Here is a 19,262-nt window from a genome sequence, read left to right as displayed (position 1 = left end):
CACAAGCGAAAACCCCACCCACACCGTTGAAATAATTTCTTCAATTTATGGAAGCTTTTCAGTAAGGGTTGTATGATCTAAGACTCGTGTCGGCACAGACTGGAGGAGTTTGGCTTACTGCTGTCTTACGGGCAGCGACTCGAGCGCATTCTGGCAGAATCTGACCCCCCGGACGATAGCCTACTGTTGTCTCCTGTATGCGTTCAGTGTTCTAAGCACGCCTGGCTGCGCACCTGATGTGCCTCTTCGTCACTTTCGGTTTATCATCATAGCGGCGGCCTTTACTGCGCATGCGCTGACTGATAGTGCTCGTCACGCGTGTCGTCTGCCGGATGACGTCAGCAAAGTGAGCGACCGTTGCCTATCCTGCTGTCTCCTCTTTTCTTGTTTTGTCAACGGCTTGTAGCACATAACGTTCTTGAGGTCAGCCGTCACCAAGCAGATCAACTTCGTGCTTTACCAATGGCTCTCGGGGCGTTTTGGGCGCACGCAACCTCTCTGCACGCGCGCTGCCATGTGCCATCTGCTCTGTACGCCTTCTCTTCCTGCTCCTCATGTTTTCGTTCTCCCTCACCACCCGTTGCAAACGGGACAAAAACTACATGAACCCGGAGAAATAGACCAATACACCTGCCGCCTCTGCGTACCGTTGCCACAACATGTGTTCTATTGCGCGCCTTTGAAGAGCAGCACCTTAGTCCGGCCGTCGCCAGACTGCATCTTCCTCAACACAACCCTGGATACACCATGACTGTTTTAGTTCCGATACTTTTTTTCCACACACTAGTACCCTTTATATACGTTTCTTCGTCGGCGGAGCTGCAAGAGTCGGTGCAAAATCGAGGCATTCAGCATTTCTTTAGGAGATGCGAAGACACGGCCAGATTTTCAGGAATGCTTATGTTACCTTTCGAAGACTTGCGGAAGGTATCGACTTCATCAACGCCAGCATTTCCTTCTGGCAATGTTTCATCACGTTTCCGTAGAACGTTTTTGCCTTGAGGAGTCTCGGTCCCATAGCTGCACAAAAGAGCTCCTAAGCATGAAATCACTTCGAAAAACCTCTCACCTTTTCGACAGTTAGTATAAATTTATCATTTTCTCCGAGTACAAAGGAAGTCTGTTCACAGTGTACTTTACACGAGTGCCATTAAATTTGAAAATAATCGTCCTTCGCGAAGAGAATACTGTCAATTGCTACAAGTGAGCCACACGCACCGCGTGATATTTGCATTATCTGCGGAGCTCCCAAAATTTTTTCATTGTGCATTCGATGTGTCAGGCCCAAAGGAAAACTTAATAATGGAACTTCCATCTCTTATTACAATCTCATCCTTCATTTGCCACATCCTTCCAAGATCTTTGAAACGTACGCATACTGATATATCAATTTTTGCCGAAGGGTACAGCCAGAGAAATACTCCGGCTAAATGGAGAAGTTTAGGCGATTTGCTCGTAAGCACTTATGTTGACTATGGCCCCTTAACGCATTCCACACGAATGTGCCCGGGCAGCCAAGGCGGCCGAATGCCTAGCTATGATCAGAGGAAAGCAGGCTACGGGTAGGCGCATGATGCTTCGAGAAGCAGTCGACGTTGGATCGCGTTTCGGGGGCCGAAAACGAAAAGCGACTTAAAGCTACAGCACATAAACCACCAAAATCAACGGAGGACGCCGATCCCACTCGTTCCTGTTGGAAGAAAAGCGGCTGGTAGTGTTTAGGCTCCTCAACCTCCATCTATGGTCTGACGTATTATAATAAATACTTCCCACAATAGATTCCACGCTTACACCTACTCTGAACAGCGGGATAGAGAGTAAATTTTTTCGCGCTTTGTCGCAAGTAAAATGCAATTATTGAGTCGACCCACTAGATAACGGAAGGATGCGCACTGACCAAGAAGCATCCAAAACGTCATGAACTGCATTAAGAATTGCGAAGAGTCGACACTTTGCCAAGATTTATAGCCAAAGCATCAATATATATCGAATAAAACTATCTGCGTTTGGGCCATCATGAAGCTGGTCCTAGTTTAACTTCCGATAACCCAGCTACGTAACCTACGAGCGCACGACTGCATGTTTTTAAGCGAAGCAACGCACTGACTGCTGTGCTCGGTGCCGTTTTCCAGATTTATTTTAAAGCACATCGGTACACATGCACGGCACGAAAGTAGGCAACTCAGATTCATGACGGACCCTTTGGGCGTATTCATGATATACGGCGCTAAATGAGCTCCACGAGCTCGTATTGTCCGGCCGCTGAGACCAGCGCTGCCAACCTCGAAAGCCACTTTTCCCCTGCCACTTTCACCGCTGCTAATCTTGGTTGTTCCGGTGCTAAAGGAACATCTGGGTGTGGGAAGAAGCACTCAAAGCCCTACGTAAGGTGTGCCACGACAGTGGTCTACGAGATCCACCTTACGTGTGGCAAGGTGTACGTCGTTCAGACTGGACGCTGCGTCAACGAGCGTGCAGGGGAACATAGAAGGTCGTTAGGGAACGCATCAGATTCGTTCGAAAACCTACCCGCCCATTGCCGCTCTTGCATTGATGAAAATAAAAATCACTGCGCTCCACGACTTGAAGAGATTAAAATTATAACCAGAAGTAAGCATAGATTAGCTCGCGAACTGCCAGAAGCATTTTTTATTAAAGAGAGGGGTGGCATGTGCGTCAGCACCACTTCTATTTCCCTACGAGCAAGTGAGCACAGATTGTTAAAAAATACGCGATTATGAGAAGTTCCCGTCCGCGCGCGTCTGTGTGTGTGTGTGTGTGTGTGTGTGTGTGTGTGTGTGTGTGTGTGTGTGTGAGCGCGCGCGCGTGCGTGCGTGCATGTGTGCGCGTGCGTGCGTGCGTGTGTGTGTGTGTGCGTGTGTGTGTGTGTGTGCATGCGTGCGTGCGTGCGTGCGCGTGTGCGCGCGTGTGTGTGTGTGTGTGTGTGTGCGTGTGTGTGTGCGTGTGCGTGTGTGTGTGTGCGCGCGCGCCATGCAGGAAATGCGCATGCGTTCACCTTCTTCGGGCTATATACCGGGTGTCCCAGCTAAAGTTAACCAAACTTTTAAAAAAGGCGAAGTGTCCTGGCCCAGTGAAACCAACTGAGGGTTGTTCATTGTCGCGTGGCCTAGTCTTGAGTATTTTTTCGCTCTTCAATGTGAATTAATTAGTTAAGTTTAATTAGAAAGAAAGTGTCAATGCAAAAGTTTTAGATCGCCTCGAAAAACCGGTAGTAGTCCTGTTTCCGTCAAGTTACGATTTGCATAGCTTCATTTATTGGCCTTGAAAGTTGTCACGTGACCAGCTGCTCGCTTACTTCTCTGCCCCAATGTGCACGCAAAGTGTAATCGAGGAGGGGACTTCTGAAAAACGGATTTTATTCTTTAAGGCACGTCTTGGGACGTTGAAGTGGCACTGTTGTCATGTGGAAGCTTTTTCTTATTGTGCGGATTATGGTTAAAGGGCGGTAAAAAGACTACTTTACGTAAATAGTACTTTGCTGCAAATGTCTCGGTAAACTGTTTCTCAAAGCGATCTACAACTTTTCCATTGACACTTTGTTCCTCAAGTCAATAATTAAAAAGTTAGTTGATTAAGCTTGACTAATTATTCAACCTTGAAGAACGAAAAAAATACTCCAGACTAGGTCACGCGACTTTAAACAACCCTCATTAGGTTTCAGAGGGCAAGGACACCCCGTGTTTTTTAAAAGCTTGGTTACATTTAGCTGGGACACCTGGTATATGCTGTTGCATGTATATAGCCCGAAGAAGGTGGCTTTCAATAAACTTAGTTGGGGTCAGCGCCCGTCCTGTCCGTCTTTCTGTGTGGTTAGTGTACAATTTAGCGCTGTTTTTACTTTCCTGAACTCAATCATTGCTGATGCGAAGAAATCGGACACTAACATGTGCAGACCAACAGCAGCACCGTCCTGAACAGGAAGCAAGGCTAAGAAGGAGTCAGTCACGGCCCTGTCTTCCTTGGCAACTCTTCCCAGGAGAGAAAGGTGCTTCACTCTGGCCCTGTCCGTATACTCGTCCGCGATGAGGAAAAACGGGGATGTTCTGAGTAAAGCGATCAGATTGTCGCTGCCGTCTTTTCCGAGCACTCCCTTGATTTTTGCAGTGCACTTCGTTCTGCCACAAGACACTTTTTTCGCTATGTCGGAATCGGAGCATGCCGTTTTTATTAGCGGTACGAGGTGGTTCATCATGGCATGCGGAAGGTTGTGTTCAACTGCGAAAGCAGTCAACCTTGTTTCTCCTCCCTTGACCTTCTTTCCACTTCTGTATTTGCGCTCAAACAGGGCGCGTCAAAATGCGTTTACGTCTTTACCATACTTGCGGTGCTTGCTTGGTGCTTCTTGCTTGCTGCGTGCTTTTCTAATTCAGAGTTTCCACCATTACAGTCAGCACAACACGGCTTGCAGTAGAAATGGAGCGATCCTCTCTTGCTCCTCATCAGCCAGCCTCTATACTTGCGGTCCTCTTCCCATTTTCAAGGTAATTTTGCGCGTATACCCTGACTTTCTTTTGTGCTTGCGGGTATTGCAGGTCACAGTCAGACGACATGACATGCTGGCGGGGACATGTACTGTGAGAGTGTCTACTGGCTAGCATGGCTGCGAGACTTTATAAGAAGTCGGCAACGCTGTTGTGAAAGAGCATGTACCTTTAATCCCAGCAATTACCAATGGACTGTTTCTGCTCGCATCCGGGTCAAGAATGTGTTCAAAAAGACCAATTAGCCACTTCACCGTTGTCACCCAACTTCTCGCACTTTAGCGTGAAGTTCCGGTAGCGGTCTTGGACTCAAAGGAGATGCCCTCGACTCAGCGTAGAAAGCTAAGCGGAGACCAGCTACCAAGTGACAAGAAGTTTTTGGTCGTTTGGTGCCCAGATTTTGCCGGTCGCAAGCCAGAGAATGGTGCTGAACCAAATGTTCACAAACAAAACAAAGTTTATAAGGCAATGAGACAATACAGAGGATTACACAATCACTCGTACGAGTACACTCAAAGCGATTAACAAAACAATGCAACTCAGGCAAAGTTACATTCGAGAGGGACTACAATACAAAAGGGATGTTGCACCTAAAGTGCACTCATAGTTTTTCAGTGCAACGGCACACGGCCAAAGAAAAGAAACAGGAAGAGAAGAAGGACGAACAGAGAGCTGACCAAACTTCCGTCAGTCTTGCAGCTTCACTTCTGAGAGGATAAAACTTTCTGTCAGCAATCCATTAGAAGCGCACAAAACATACCACGCGTAGCCCCTCGGTCTATAACCTTTCTTGTCTCCACAGGTCAGACCTTAAGAGTATGCAAACGCGTTTTACATGCCCCCACAACGGCGGGACAGCACCAAACAAGGCACTCACGTCTGCGGGGGTAACACTCTCGGGGGAAGGACGAACACAGCGCTGACCAAACTTCCGTGAGCCCTGCAACTTCACCTCTGAGGGGATGAAACCTTCTCTGAGCAATCTATTGCGGGAAGCGAGCAAAACATGCCACGCGTAGAAACGCCGTTTGAGTCGAAACGTGAGCGTCCAAACGTCGAAACGCGTTTGCAAACTCTTAAGATCTTATTTGTGGACACAAATAAGGTTATACACCGACTGCCTAGGCACGGTATGTTTTGCGCGCTTCCCGGAATGGATGGCTGAGAGAAGGTTTCATCCCCTCAGAAGTGAAGCTGCAAGAGTGACAAGTTTTTTCAGCGTTGTGTTCGTCCTTCTCTTCCTGCTTCTTTTCTTTGGCGGTGTGCCGTTGCGCTGAAAAATTACGAGTTTAAATCAAGCATACCAACTAGCCCAAGAACTAACTCTAGTGAAGAACATTTCATACACATCGGGCTCGCCTTTTCTCTGTGTGTCTGTACTTCAGGATGTGCATGTGCTCCAGACAAACATTGCAAGAGCGACGTACCGTGCTAGGTTCCTGGGATTCTGCATTAAGAAGAGTGTGACCCCCGCAGAAGGGAGTGCTTTGTTTGGTGCTATTCCGCCGTCATGGGGGCGTGTGAAACGCGTTAGAAAACTCTCAAGATCTCATTTGTGGAGACAAATAAGGTTATACACCGACTGGCTACGAGCGGTATGTTTTGCGCGCTTCCCGGAATTGATGGCTGAGAGAAGGTTTCATCACCTCAGAAGGGAAGCTGCAAGAGTGACGGAAGTTTTGTCCCCGCTGTGTTCGTCCTTCTCTTCCTGCTTCTCTTCTTTGGCCGCGTGGCGTTGCGCAGGAAAACTATGAGTTTGAATCGAGCATACCAAGTAGCCCAAGAACTAAGTCTACTAAAGTGCACTAACACAAGAGAGAGGCAAACAAGAAAAACACAATTTGTTCACCGGGCATTTCGACAGTCCGACGACTAGAGGTTCACGACGATTCCGTCCCACAGAATGGCGCGCGCTGCATCGTTGAACCGCGGCGTCGAGCAGGCGCGCTCCACGGAAGCTTGAATGGTGGCTCCGACTAAACTGACAGCGCTCAACGCCCTTCTTATATAGGCTCGCTCCACGTCTGTCTCTTCTTCGCACCATGGCTGGCGCGCACATAAGCACAGCATCGGCCGTGCTGTCTCCTTCTCCTTCTCGCCCCGGGCGCGCGTCTCTGATTGGTCAAAAGCAGGCAGTGGATTCCAGGAGCATCTGGAACTTTCTGGCGTGGCGCCGCCGCCGATGTGCGAGCGAAGAGGAGGAGGGCATGTCTCAGCCAGCGCCCTCTGGACTATCAGGCCTGCTCACTCCTCCTGTCGCGGCTGCTGACGTCTGTCAGTTTTGACCGACGCTTTCCGTCGAGCGGAGGTGCCCACGCCGTTCTCGAGAGTAGGATTTGCTAAGCCTGACGAGACCTGTCGCGGCATGCTGGTGTTTCTTCATCAGACATCCGTCATCTTCAAACATAAGGATCAGATAGTAAGGGAAATATTAGAGGCATATCACATTGACAAAGGGGGTACAGCATGCATTAGTAAGCCCTCTTTATCACTGGCCAACCGCGAAATCACCTTTTTGGAGCATGCATTTGTAGATATGTAGATCTAATATTTTCAGTGATGATGCAGTGTTTTTGTTTTTGTTCTGTTTAGTGTTTGGCGGGAATGCTATTTATGTACACATGTGCGTAATAAATCGTCAGTTGAAAGTCAGCGCTCCTGTTGTCGTGTTTCTTCCGTCCTCGTGTTTTTTCCGCGCTGTTTTACCATGGATGGTGTTTCTATTCTGAACCGGTTCTGTTCGCGACTGGAGAAGCCGTGTTTTTCTGTGTCTCTGAGCTGCTGTGTTGTGATGTGAAGCGTTTCACTCGCTGAATGTTCGCGTGGTGTACGCCTGCAAACTGTCCTAATGGGGCGATGCTGCGTGCCCAACTGTCGCGGCAATTACGACAATGGGCCGAAGGTTCGAGTGTTCTCGTTCCCAAAGGATGATCGAAGAGCAAAGTGGGAGCGGGCTGTTCGTCGCGATGACGTCGATATCCGTTCTCTCCGTGATCCGAAGGTATGTGTACGTTTATACTACGTAATTTGAGTCGCTCCAAAAGCACCACCTCCAGCATATCCGGTTCTTGCTCTACAATAATAATCTCTTGTGCGCTTTTGACTTGCCAGTCAGCGTAAGCCCTGACATTGTAGCGGCTGTTTATTTTTGTTCTGAAATGTTCGCTTCGACTGCGGCGCTTTGTGGTGATGAGATACGCTATTTTTATAACGCCGTGCGCATGCCTTGAGGGATGTTGTTTTCCAGAAGTGAAAAGAATGGTCTTTTGTGTGTTTTTACTTGCCAGCCACTAATACCCGATATTTCACGGGTGTTTATTTGTGTTCTGGAACGTTATAAGATCGCGCAAGTCATGAGTGATGTCGTTCTTTCCATGAACGCCAGGACGTATTATCAGTTAACGCGCACGCTCGAAGTGATCTGTAGATTGTTGTCGAATGTATTTGCTGGTCAGCGCGCTTCATGGAGAATTTTGTAGCTTTCGTTTTTATTTTGTAGCTTAGTAAATGAGGCAGATGTGGAGCACGAAGCCTGTAATATACCGTTTATTTTTTGTGAATGGTTTGCAGGTGTGCGAGCTCCATTTCAAGGCGGAGTACTTAAGGACGACTACCACGTACACCAATCCAAGAACCGGCAGGACAGTAGAAGCTCCCATGCGCGCTACTCGGCTTAGGTTCGACGCAGTGCCGACAACTTTTCCTAATGCACCTGCTTATTTGAGCGAATGCGCACCAGTGCGCCAGCAGCCAGAGGCAAAAAGGAAACGCCGCGAAGCATCGCATCTAGAGGAAGCTATTCGGCAGTCCATTTCATCGCACGAAGAACAAGAGCGTCAAAATAAGCTGCAGTCATATGAAGACTTTGTATCGGGCCTACAAAGCCTCGACCTCTCCACCTACTGGACTTCAGTAAAAGCAGAGCATGCTGTTCTCTTTGTTCACATAGAGGGTGAAGAGCCACCAGACGTCGAACGATCTGTGATTGTTAGTAAGAACATGGAGGTTACGGCCTTCTGGAGGAAAGTGAAGATGCCTGTGAAGGACCTGCTCATCCCGTGTATACTGGACGATCTGCACTGCCTTCAGACTGCACTAGACAGTATGAGAAGTTTCAAGGCTCCAGACGTTTGCGACAAGGATGAAAAAGTGAAGGCAAGTTTCAGCTTTCTTTTCTCTTTGCTGGACAGCCTCAGGTGTGACGATCTTTTGCCGCAAGAGAAAACAGAAGCGCTCGGCTTTATAGAAGAGCAACTTGATCTATTGCACAAGAAGGACCATTCAGCACGGTACTCTGCTGAGCATTTAATATTTTCCAGTATTCTTTATACTGTTTCCCCACACGCTTACCGATTCATTCGCAGTGCTGGCAAGTTAGCACTACCACATCGATCTACACTCATGCGAATCTGTTCTCAATATAACGTCAACCCTGGAAATGAGCAGGACGATGAAGGGTTTTTACGTTAGGTGAAGAAGCGATCAAGCCTTCTGAAACCGCATGAAAAGATCGTCACTATAATGATGGACGAGATCCATATTCAGCCGTACTTCGAATAAAAAGGTGGATCAGTGACCGGGGCAGCTTCTAATTCTTGCGAAGCAGCCAAAACTGCGCATGTTTTTATGATCCAGTCCTTGCTATCAGCCCACAAGGATGTCGCGCACATTCTGCCAGTATCTAACATTGACGCAGTCCAATTGCATGCAGTCCTAAGAAAGACAATTTTGGAGCTAGAGAATGCAGGGCTTACTGTCATCGCAGTAATAACAGATAATAATTCCATAAACAGAAAAGTGCTGTCCTTGTTTTCTAAAACGCGAACAGTTGACATTGTGTACCCTCACCCAGAAGACGAATCAAGACCCCTTTTTTATGTAGTTGACGCAGTCCATCTTCTGAAGTGCATATGAAACAACTGGTTAAACCAGAAAAATCCAGGAACGTGCATCTTCTACCCGTATTTCCTAGCACATCTTCGTTAGTTCGGGTTAATGGAGCGTCTTTCAAAGCTCTTCGAGACATGCGCGCTTCGGAGCAACACAGCGTCTCAAAGTTTGGTTATGGATTGAGCTACAAAGCACTGCGTTCATCCAACATTGAGCGCCAGAATGGGAAGCTTGTTTTAAAGGTTTTTAGTTCATTTGTGGTGGAGGCTCTAAATATGCGCGGAGACGAGCTTAATTTGAACTATGCCGCAGGGACAGCGCATTTCATTGACCTAATACTGAAGTGGTGCCATATCGTCAACGTGAAAAGCCCCTCCAAAGGCCGGCGCCTACGAGATCCGCTCCAGGATCCAGTAAAGAGTTTGGCTGACAAGCTGATAGAATTTCTTAATAAATTCGTGGATTGGTTGGACACATGGCGAGACATCAGGATAGATACAGGCGCACTAACCACTGAAACACACGCAGCGCTGCGGCTGACTTGTTACTCGCTTGTCAAACTGTGCCGGTACTGCCTTGAAGAATTGAATTTCGACTACGTGTTGCTGGGAAAATTTCAGACCGACAGTCTGGAAGAAAGCTTCGGACAGTACCGTCGGCTGTCGGGAACGAATTATCATATCTCAATCCAACAAGCCTTTGAGTCAGAGAAAAAAACTGAGGCTACAAGACAGTTTGGTTTTGCCAGATATGCAGGAAATGCAGAAGCCATGTTCTGAAACACTTGTCGGAGCTCACTTGACAGAGGAGTACGGCATAAAGGTGTCAGATCATGATATAAGAAATAAGGAATCCATTCTGCCGGTAATAACATACATCGCAGGCTTTTGCGCCCACGCCGCGTTAAAGAAGCTGCCCTGTCAGTATTGTGCCATGAATATTACGTCTGAGGACCGGGAAGTTCAACTGGAAAGGAATCTCCTAATCGAAAACCTCTCGAGAGGCGCTCTCAAGTTTCCTCAGCCGGCTGTCGTTAATGCGGTTCTACACGCCCACATTGTCTTAAGCAGCTTACCAACAAAGCGAATGCTGCACGTTTTCATGCAACACATAAACAGAGGGATTAAGCAAACAAAGGAAGGGGATTGAGGGGCTCGTTATAAATATGACAGAAGCCAACAGCCACAGAAACCAAGGGGCACAGGGGATTTTTATTTAATTAATTTATTTTGTGGGGTTGATCAATTTAGAATATTACTCAATATGTTATCGCTTAAAGCTAATTCATAGAAAAGCAGAAGAAAAAACAACCACATGCCGCCGGTGGGATCCGAACCCACGACCTCCGAATTCGTGGGTTCGGATCCGAGGTCATGGGTTCGGATCCCACCGGCGGCATGTGGTTGTTTTTTCTTCTGCTTTTCTATGAATTAGCTTTAAGCGATAACATATTGAGTAATATTCTAAATTGATCAACCCCACAAAATAAATTAATTAAATAAAAATCCCCTGTGCCCCTTGGTTTCTGTGGCTGTTGGCTTCTGTCATAAACAGAGGGAGCTACTTATGGCTGTCACAAGACATCTTTATGAAACAGAGGATTTTGATGTCTGTAACAATGGTCACCATCCTGACACTGTGCTGACGAACACACTTGTCGCAGCAGCAAACACTCTTCTGAAGAACTACGTTTCCATGAAGACTGATGTTCTGAAGAGTAGAAAAACGCCGATTCAACAAAGGAAATTGCAGAAGTTTGCAAAATGAGTAACAACAGTTTCCATGTGTTTTCTGGACACAGTGTGTATGTGTGTGTATGTGCCAAGCGTGTGTGTAAATAAAGACTCATTAAATTTATCTTTTTTATTTCGTTACTTTGTTGGGCCATCGAACTTTACTCTTATAAACCGGTCACACGTTCCACGGCGCACAATCTTTATTTTTAGTGGAATAATAAATTGCTATACAGATAAATGCACGGATTTTGAAGCATTATGCATTGATAACATACACTGCCAATCAAAATGCAAAGGCAAAATAAAACTATTACACATGTGCACTTCGCCACGATCATACCTTCTTGCGGCGGCTGAATTTCGATGAAGGCGAAATTCCAGAGGCCCGCGTGCTGTGCGATGTCAGAGCACGTTAAAGAACCCCAGGTGGTCGAAATTTCCGGAGCTTTTCACTACGGCGTCTCTCATAGCCTCAGTCGCTTTGGGACGTTAAACCCCAACAAATCAAACAAATCAAATCATTCCTTCTTTTCACGGGAAGCGATGATATGCGCTTCACAGCCTCCCGCTTCCGCGCGGCTCGGTCAAGACACGTGACGTCACGGCGGCAGTGAGCAGGCCTGAAACTAGTTCTAGATGGCATTTTCTCAGCACACGCAAGGTTACGCGCTCTCCGCCGGTTTCGAATAGAAGCATCTCCGATATTCTAGAAAAATTAACGGCAATCCCCCCGCGCCCCGCGTGGAGAGGTGGAGGGGGCAGCACGCACGCAAGGCTAGTCGTTCACCGGGGTTTCCTTCTCGACTGTTTTACGACCCGCTATGGCGATATGCGTCTGCGCGGCGCTGTTTTTGTTATTTTGTTTCAAAAATGGGGCGTGTTATGTGACAACCGTCAACTGGCGAGTTACGGGTACTGGTTCTAAGATAACTCTTCACGAATTTACACTTCTACGCAATTTCACCGGAACCCAGCCAAGAGAGCCCAACCTAGACCAGCCCTTCCAACAAGCAGCGCACGTGGTGACGAAAAATGTGCGGTGCGGAGCGACACTGAACATCCTTCAGCCCATGGTTTCAAGAAACTGTGCTTCTTGGCTAGAATAGAAATAGAATGTCTTGTTGTCTTCCAAAGTCTCCCTGAGTCCCGTCATCTCCGCACCTCCTCCAGGATCGGCGACGCTAACGGGATCCCAACAACGCCTTCCCCTCATTCAGATGACGCATTGACAGAATCTCAAAATCAAGGAAGTGAAGAAACGGTGAATAAGGAGCCGATTTACACCGAAAAATAAAAATGACCCATTCAGAAAATAAATGTCCCTATATTACAACAGAAATCATTTTTGCCCTAGACGACGTTTAAATTCCCTAGATCAAGAGAAAATCCCTACGGTTGGCAGCACTGGCTGAAACGACGGTGGAAGGCGGAAAACGGCTGAGGTGGCCGGACAACGCTTACGCTTTCATTTTCCATCGCACAGCGCGGGGAGAGATTAACGTGTAAAACGTAAAATGGTGCTATCTTCTTCAATGTTGTATTCTGCGAATACATTATTAATGAGGCAAAACTCAGCTGGCGACTCTACCGGCACAGCCGGCCCAGACAACGGCAAACAACATATTTAACACACGGTGTTAAATGTTACCCGTATACAACTACCAGCGCTCTCTCTGTGCAAGTCTCTGTGCAAGGCTCAGCCTCGACATTTCGGAGAAGGACATTAGGGCATTCAAAACCTCCGCGCTCAGACCTTTCTTCAGTATAAAAACCCATAAAGAGGACTTCTCATACTCATCATAGAGAAAGAAACTTCGCAGCATCATGTGGCTAGATATCTACAGCCCCACTTGTCGAAGGTGTCGGGTAGCAGACCATTTCAAAGTTCAAGGCTGGAATGAAATCATCAAATTTTTGCAGAACGATTCGCCGGTCACCTGCATGTCAGTTACGTCCACGCTTCGAATGTCGTCTTTAAAGTGTGTCTGGTTTGTTTAAGTACAGCGCGGTTTTAACACGATAGACCACCAACTTTCCCCTGTAATTGTTCTCTTAGCTGTGTGGATGTATGCAGGCCTGGGTTCGAGCCCAAGTGCGCATAGCTGGCTCTCCGAGAAGAGCTGCGCGCATTGTACGGCCATTTTCAGAGCACAACAAAAATTAGCCTCTATGGAGGCATAAGTGGCTGTGGATGGCCTCGCAAAGAAGTTTACTATGTGCACTTTTCTGACTTCCTTTCAAAGTAAATAGCTATCTCTTTCTCTCTGTCTTGTAGGCACTGGAAAACCACTACATGCCAGGACTGTTGTACACAGTACTTAACGTTCAACACACGATGGAAACCTTTTGAGTAAGCACAGAGGGACATCAGGATTAACCGGACGTAACTTTGTACTTAAAAACTGATAAACTAGAACCTAAATGTCAAAGAAAATGCATGCGCAATATTTGTTTATTCTTTTAGTGTTGGAAATTTTCACATCAGAATGCAGAACCATCTATTGAGTGAGTGATTCCTAAGGAAATAATCTTGTAATCTTCCCTACTTTAAAGGTGCACTGAAGAGGATTCTGAACATGTATTTTTGCCGCGGGAACTCGATCCAAACGTTCCTAGCATTCTTAGAAACAGTGACTTATTGCCCTGTGTGGCCGATTTCCCCAATTAAAATGAATTAACGTCCGGCTCCCGCCTTTTTTTTTTATTCTGCCTCGTACGGTGGGCAGAGTCGACCAACGCATGGAGCGCCTTTCACCCAGTCCCGTGGAGGCTTTGCTTTCGCTTTATTTTGTTTTTTAGGTTTCCGTGAATAAATAGTTTCATTCGCAGATAATATAGCCGCAAAATAAGCCTGAAGAAATAAAAATACGCGCGGACTATTTGCTACTACGGACTACTACGTATTACTCCGCCGATGGCAGAGCGGCAAGCCGCCACGGGACTGGGTGAAAGGCGCTCCACGCGTTGATCGACTCCGCCCACCGTACGAGGCAGAATTTAAAAAAAAAGGCGGGAGCCGGAAATTAATTCGATTTAATTGGGGAAATCGGCCACACAGGGCAGTAAACCGCAGTTTCTAAGAAAGCTCGGAACGTGTAGATCGAGTTCCCGCGGCAAAAAGACAAGTTCAGATTCCTCTTCAGTGCACCTTTAAGTGCAAAATACACGTGAAACTCTGAGTGAAGGAGTATGTAAGGAACAGCGGAAGCAATACTTACGGGGCAACTGCGTGTTGCATGCAGAATCAGGGTTCCACATTAACACCATAGTGCAGCTGAACAACAGAAGTCCCGCCGGCGAAAATAAGGCCACAAGCACCATGCTTTTCACGATTGAGCAGTTTTGTTATAACGAGAGGCAGGCCCTGTGGCATAAATAGACAGTAAGTGCCCAGGTGTAATTAGTGTTATGGAAAAATTGTTTTCAAAATTTTAGTATGAAAGAGTTTTAGGGGATCGCAGGAATACCTGCACGAGGAGAACAGAGTTGCACATCTTCGACTGTGATGCACAATGAGGGGTTCCGTATTCATACATATGTGCTTCTCTATTTTCATGAGAAAATAAAATTTTCTGGATTGTGAGGCAATGGGTGATTGTTTTCGTTTGCCTGGCATAATGTTTCATCGACATTTTCTACGTATTGATGGTCTGGCGCAATGCCGAACAACAACAAAACACTTTTTCTGAAATATTATGCTAATACAAAGGAAGGTTTCTGGATCGGGCAGTAGCGCTTGACGTTGCTGATAATCCTGTTTTCTCTGTTTAATTCCTAAACTGTTGTTTCTTCTCCAAACATACATTTCTAATTCATGTTTTGCCCGTCCAGCATTTTATGTGTGCCTTACCGGGCCCGCTAGTCTGCCGCAATGGCGATAAATGCATAAAAGAGCGGGCCGTTCCAGCGCTCTGGCCGGACGATTGTACACACCGCACAAAGATCTGTAGAATCTCTTCAGAATTTTTGTGAATTTTTTTAAACTCTAAAATATATATTATGTCTGCAGACATAATATATATTTTAGAGTTTAAAATGGAGCAGCTGACCAGAGCTGGGGTGGGGCTCTTGCTAAATGACTGGAAATTTGACGCAGTGAGCTCCGCATTTTAATCAAGTTTTCTATGGCACACTCGCATCGAATTGATTACAATTTGTGTAACAATAGTCATGCTAGATGGGTTGTTATTGCTGTTCCTTCAAAACAATAAACATTATGCGGTCTGCAATGTGCACCACTGCATGCATAGCCCGGAACTGCCTACACGGTCGGAATGACCTGCGTCCAATGAAATAGGAATTTTCTATCCATCTTCGATACCTATATCGAGTACAAATAAGCTATTAGGCTTAGTTGACGTCTTCAAGCAGAAGAGCCTATATTTGCAATTCGCTCAGCTCTACCATGATAAACGAGCCTGGATTCAAAACCTCCGATCCACAAAATGGACAAACACAAAATGGAGCTGTTTAATGAACGAATAACTGAATTGAAGATTTTCTTACTTCGCACTCGAGGAATTACGTTGCTGCTGGTTGCTTATTTTCAGGTATTCAGCTGGAAAGTCTCCTGTGCTCCACGAAGTTCCAGGTGTCGTTCCAGGCGTCCACGAATGGCAGCAATATAAACTCTACGGATATCTTCAGGACTCTCACATTGTCAATTATGGGCTGATTCCACGTTCTAACGAGCTACCAAAGCTGTAGCTGCAGCAACTGTGCTGCACGTACACTTACTCTGCACGTACACTTACTCTGCACGTAGCACGTACTCTCGAGCAGAGCACGCCCAAAGGAATTAATAGCCATTTTTCCGCGTAGTGTCCATGTCAGGTTATGATGAATGAAGCGCTAACGGTAGGGCAGCTGCGTCGCGTTTGCCGCGCAAGAAATATGCTTGTGAAGGCTGCTTCTTGTTGAACGATGCCTGTGCATTCGTAGCAATATATATAGGGTAGGCTATAACCTAATGCGTAGTACCCCTCTTCTCACGGTATCTAATATGTTTTATTAAGGGGCAAGAGGGCCATTTTGAGAAAATTGGAGCACCCACTAGAATATCCAATCAGAGGACACTGGACCATGTCTGTGCCTCCAATGTTTGAAGGAATGGGCAGCGATCACAACGCGAAGAGGCGATATATTCTTAGCAGTATTGATAGCATGCAACATATAAATCTGGTACGAAATATGGTTCATGTCTTCAAATACTAAGTAAACAACTCTTAACTTCCATTGGAGACCGTCCCACCCGATCCCAAGCTTTTTACTGGCTTTAAAAGAAAATCCACAAGATACCAAAGCAACCATGTGACAGCACTACTACTTGAGCCTTTCCATGTGAACTGGGCCACAGTTGTTCGCGACAAGCTGTCACTTGAAAGCTTTTGTACTTCGCTGGCTTTCTTTTGCTGGTGATGGTGGTGAAAATGTTTTTTTTTTTTTGGGGGGGGGGGGGGGGCACCAGGGGCGGATTTAAGGGGAGGGAGGAGAGCCCCCGCCTTCCCCGTGAGAAATTTCGCAAAAGAACATTATACTGATCTCAATTTTTGCGACCAAACAAACCCCAAGAAATATATAGTACAAATGGAAGAACCCTCCAACCGCCCCTCCAGGTGTGACCGAAACATTCACCCCTGTTTGCTACGTCCGGGGTGGAAGGAGGTAGGGAGGGTTAGTCAAGAACGTAGTTGATTACAACAGGCATAGCAGTATGGTGTAGAACCCACTTCTGTGCCCTCGATACTAGCAAGAAATGACATCGCCTAAGACACTGCTTCGCGGATGAGCCAGCAACAGTATGGAAGAAAGCTTACAGCTAACGAGACGCGCAAGTACTAGCGCAGTATCACGTAGAGAAAGAAGGCACTTAGCATAAGCGGTACTTTCCTTAATAAAGCTATAAGTGTGATGTCGATGCAAGTACTGAATCTGCTTCTAGATATTCAGCGCATGCATGCAAGATATGGAAGTGCAGTTTTTTTCATTGCACTAATAACAAATCAGACAATAACAGATTAACCAAAGCATAATGGAGGGAGAAGTCCTCGGAAGAGAGAGGAAAGAGTTGAGTCAAATGGGTTGTGCCAGTCGAATCTTAAGTGAAATTGTTGAGTGCCCGAATAAGCATGAGTTATTAACTCCTACTGATAATAGGATGCAGTTCTATTTTGGGTATTTACATGTTCTCAGGGCCGAAGATCAGCACTCTTTGCTCCGCCTATTATTGTGTGTTGCTCCACCGCCGCATGTTGTAATTTGTATATAGCATTTCATAGTGGCTAAACTGTCATCATCGCTAGAGTTTCTCCGTAGACATTCCGCTCCTGAATACTTTGTAGAAGTAGTTTTGAAGCCGCGGCCATTGAATGAAGGTAGGCAAGCAAACTCATCGGACAGCTCACTTATAGCGCCTAAGACACCTTTATGCAGTGCACACCAAGGTAACCGAGCAACCAAGGCGTCCTGATTTGTCGTTAAGACCGTATAAAAGCAGGTGAGGTCTACGGCCCGTTATGCAGTGAGTAGTATTCGACGCTTGGTCATGCATCGGAAGCCGATAAGGCGAAGCAACTGAAATATAAGGCATATAAGCCACCAGAAGCGATGAGGGAAAACACAACCACATGCCGCCGGTGGATCCCACCGGCGGCATGTGGTTGTTTTTTCTTCTGCATTTCTAATCAGTTATCTTTAAGCGATAACATATTCAGTAATATTCTAAAGTGATCAACACCACAAAATAAATAAATAAATTAAAAATCCCCTGTGCCCATTGGTTTCTGTGGCTGTTGGCTTCTTTCATATTTATAACGAGCCCCTCATTTTCCTTCCCGTATATATATATATATATATATATATATATATATTGTTAGACGGTTGCCGGCCGAAGTGTACGGGACGGGACCGTATAAGTCAATGTCGACGCGGTCAGATAGGCGTGGCGTGCAAGGTAGCGGCTGCAATTCTCCAGCAGAACGATGAGGAGGTGGCTTGCGACGTTGAAAGGTAAGCCATGACTGCACGTATTTGCGGATGAATGTGTACATGCCACGCCAATAATATCGTAGTCGGACGCGATCGTAGGTCTTGACCACTCCGCCATGACCACACTGCGGGTCAGCATGAAAATGGGCGCAGACTTCCGAGCGAAGGTGGCGGGGAATAACTAGCAACCACTTGCGGCCGTCGGAGGTGTAGTTGCGGCGATAAAGGAGGTTATCACGTATTGAGAAATGGGAAGCATTGCGGCGAAGAGTGTGCGAAGGCGAAGCAGCCGTAGGGTTGGTGAGGAAGTCAATAAGAGAAGAGATCCATGGGTCGACACGCTGCGAGGAAGGCATGGCGCTGATGTGAAGCATCGGTGAGGAGGCGTCGAAGGCGGAAAGGCTGGAAATATTGGCTGGAAGTGGGCAGCGGGATAGGACATCGGCGTCTTGATGTTTGCGGCCAGTACGATATACGACGCGGATATCGTACTCCTGGAGGCGAAGGGCCCACCTCGCGAGGCGACCGGATGGATCTTTCAGAGAGGAAAGCCAGCATAGCGCATGGTGGTCGGTCACGACTTCAAACAGGTGGCCGTAGAGGTAAGGGCGGAACTTGGTAAGGGCCCAAATTATCGCCAGACACTCTTTCAGTGACCGAGTAGTTAGATTCAGCCTTTCTTATCGTGCGGCTGGCATAGGCAACGACGTACTCGATGAAGCCAGATTTGCGTTGTGCGAGTACGGCGCGAATGCCTACCCCACTGGCGTCAGTATGACCTCGGTAGGTGCGTTTGGTTCGAAATTGCGCAGTATCGGGACACGACGCAAAGATCGAAGACGTCGTCAAAACTTGGGACCACTGAGAAAGATCGGAACTGCCGGACAGAAGTTGTGTCAAAGGTGCAGCAATTGAGGCAAAGTTGCGCATAAACCTACGGAAGTAGGAGCACAGACACAGGAAGCTGTGCCGATCTTTGATACAAGTAGGTCGAGGAAACGCAGCCACAGCACGAAGTTTAGCCGGGTCCGGACGGACACCGTCCTTAGAAACAACGTGGCCTAAAATGGTAAGTTGGTAAGAAACAGTTATGTAGAGGAAGAAGTGGGCGTAGAAGATGGTGGGCTGAGCGCAGTGAGATTGATGT

At 46.9% G+C, this 19,262-nt stretch overlaps 1 long non-coding RNA gene and 1 pseudogene across 1 annotated transcript; one reads left to right on the top strand and one right to left on the bottom strand.

Moving 5' to 3' along the window:
* Positions 1-920: 920 nt before the first annotated feature.
* Positions 921-15,792, bottom strand: LOC149326969 (uncharacterized). The gene is made up of 3 exons (XR_016286395.1): positions 15,635-15,792; positions 14,347-14,492; positions 921-1,020 (listed from the first exon to the last, which is right to left on the bottom strand). It is a non-coding gene; the product is annotated as an uncharacterized LOC149326969 (long non-coding RNA).
* LOC149326970 (uncharacterized) lies at positions 7,194-10,342 on the top strand (annotated as a pseudogene).
* Positions 15,793-19,262: the final 3,470 nt, after the last annotated feature.

The sequence above is a fragment of the Amblyomma mixtum genome, chromosome 10 (assembly GCF_055824585.1).
Source record: "Amblyomma mixtum isolate Tamu chromosome 10, ASM5582458v1, whole genome shotgun sequence".
NCBI lineage: Eukaryota > Metazoa > Arthropoda > Arachnida > Ixodida > Ixodidae > Amblyomma > Amblyomma mixtum.
This window is presented reverse-complemented; position numbering and strand designations above follow the sequence as displayed.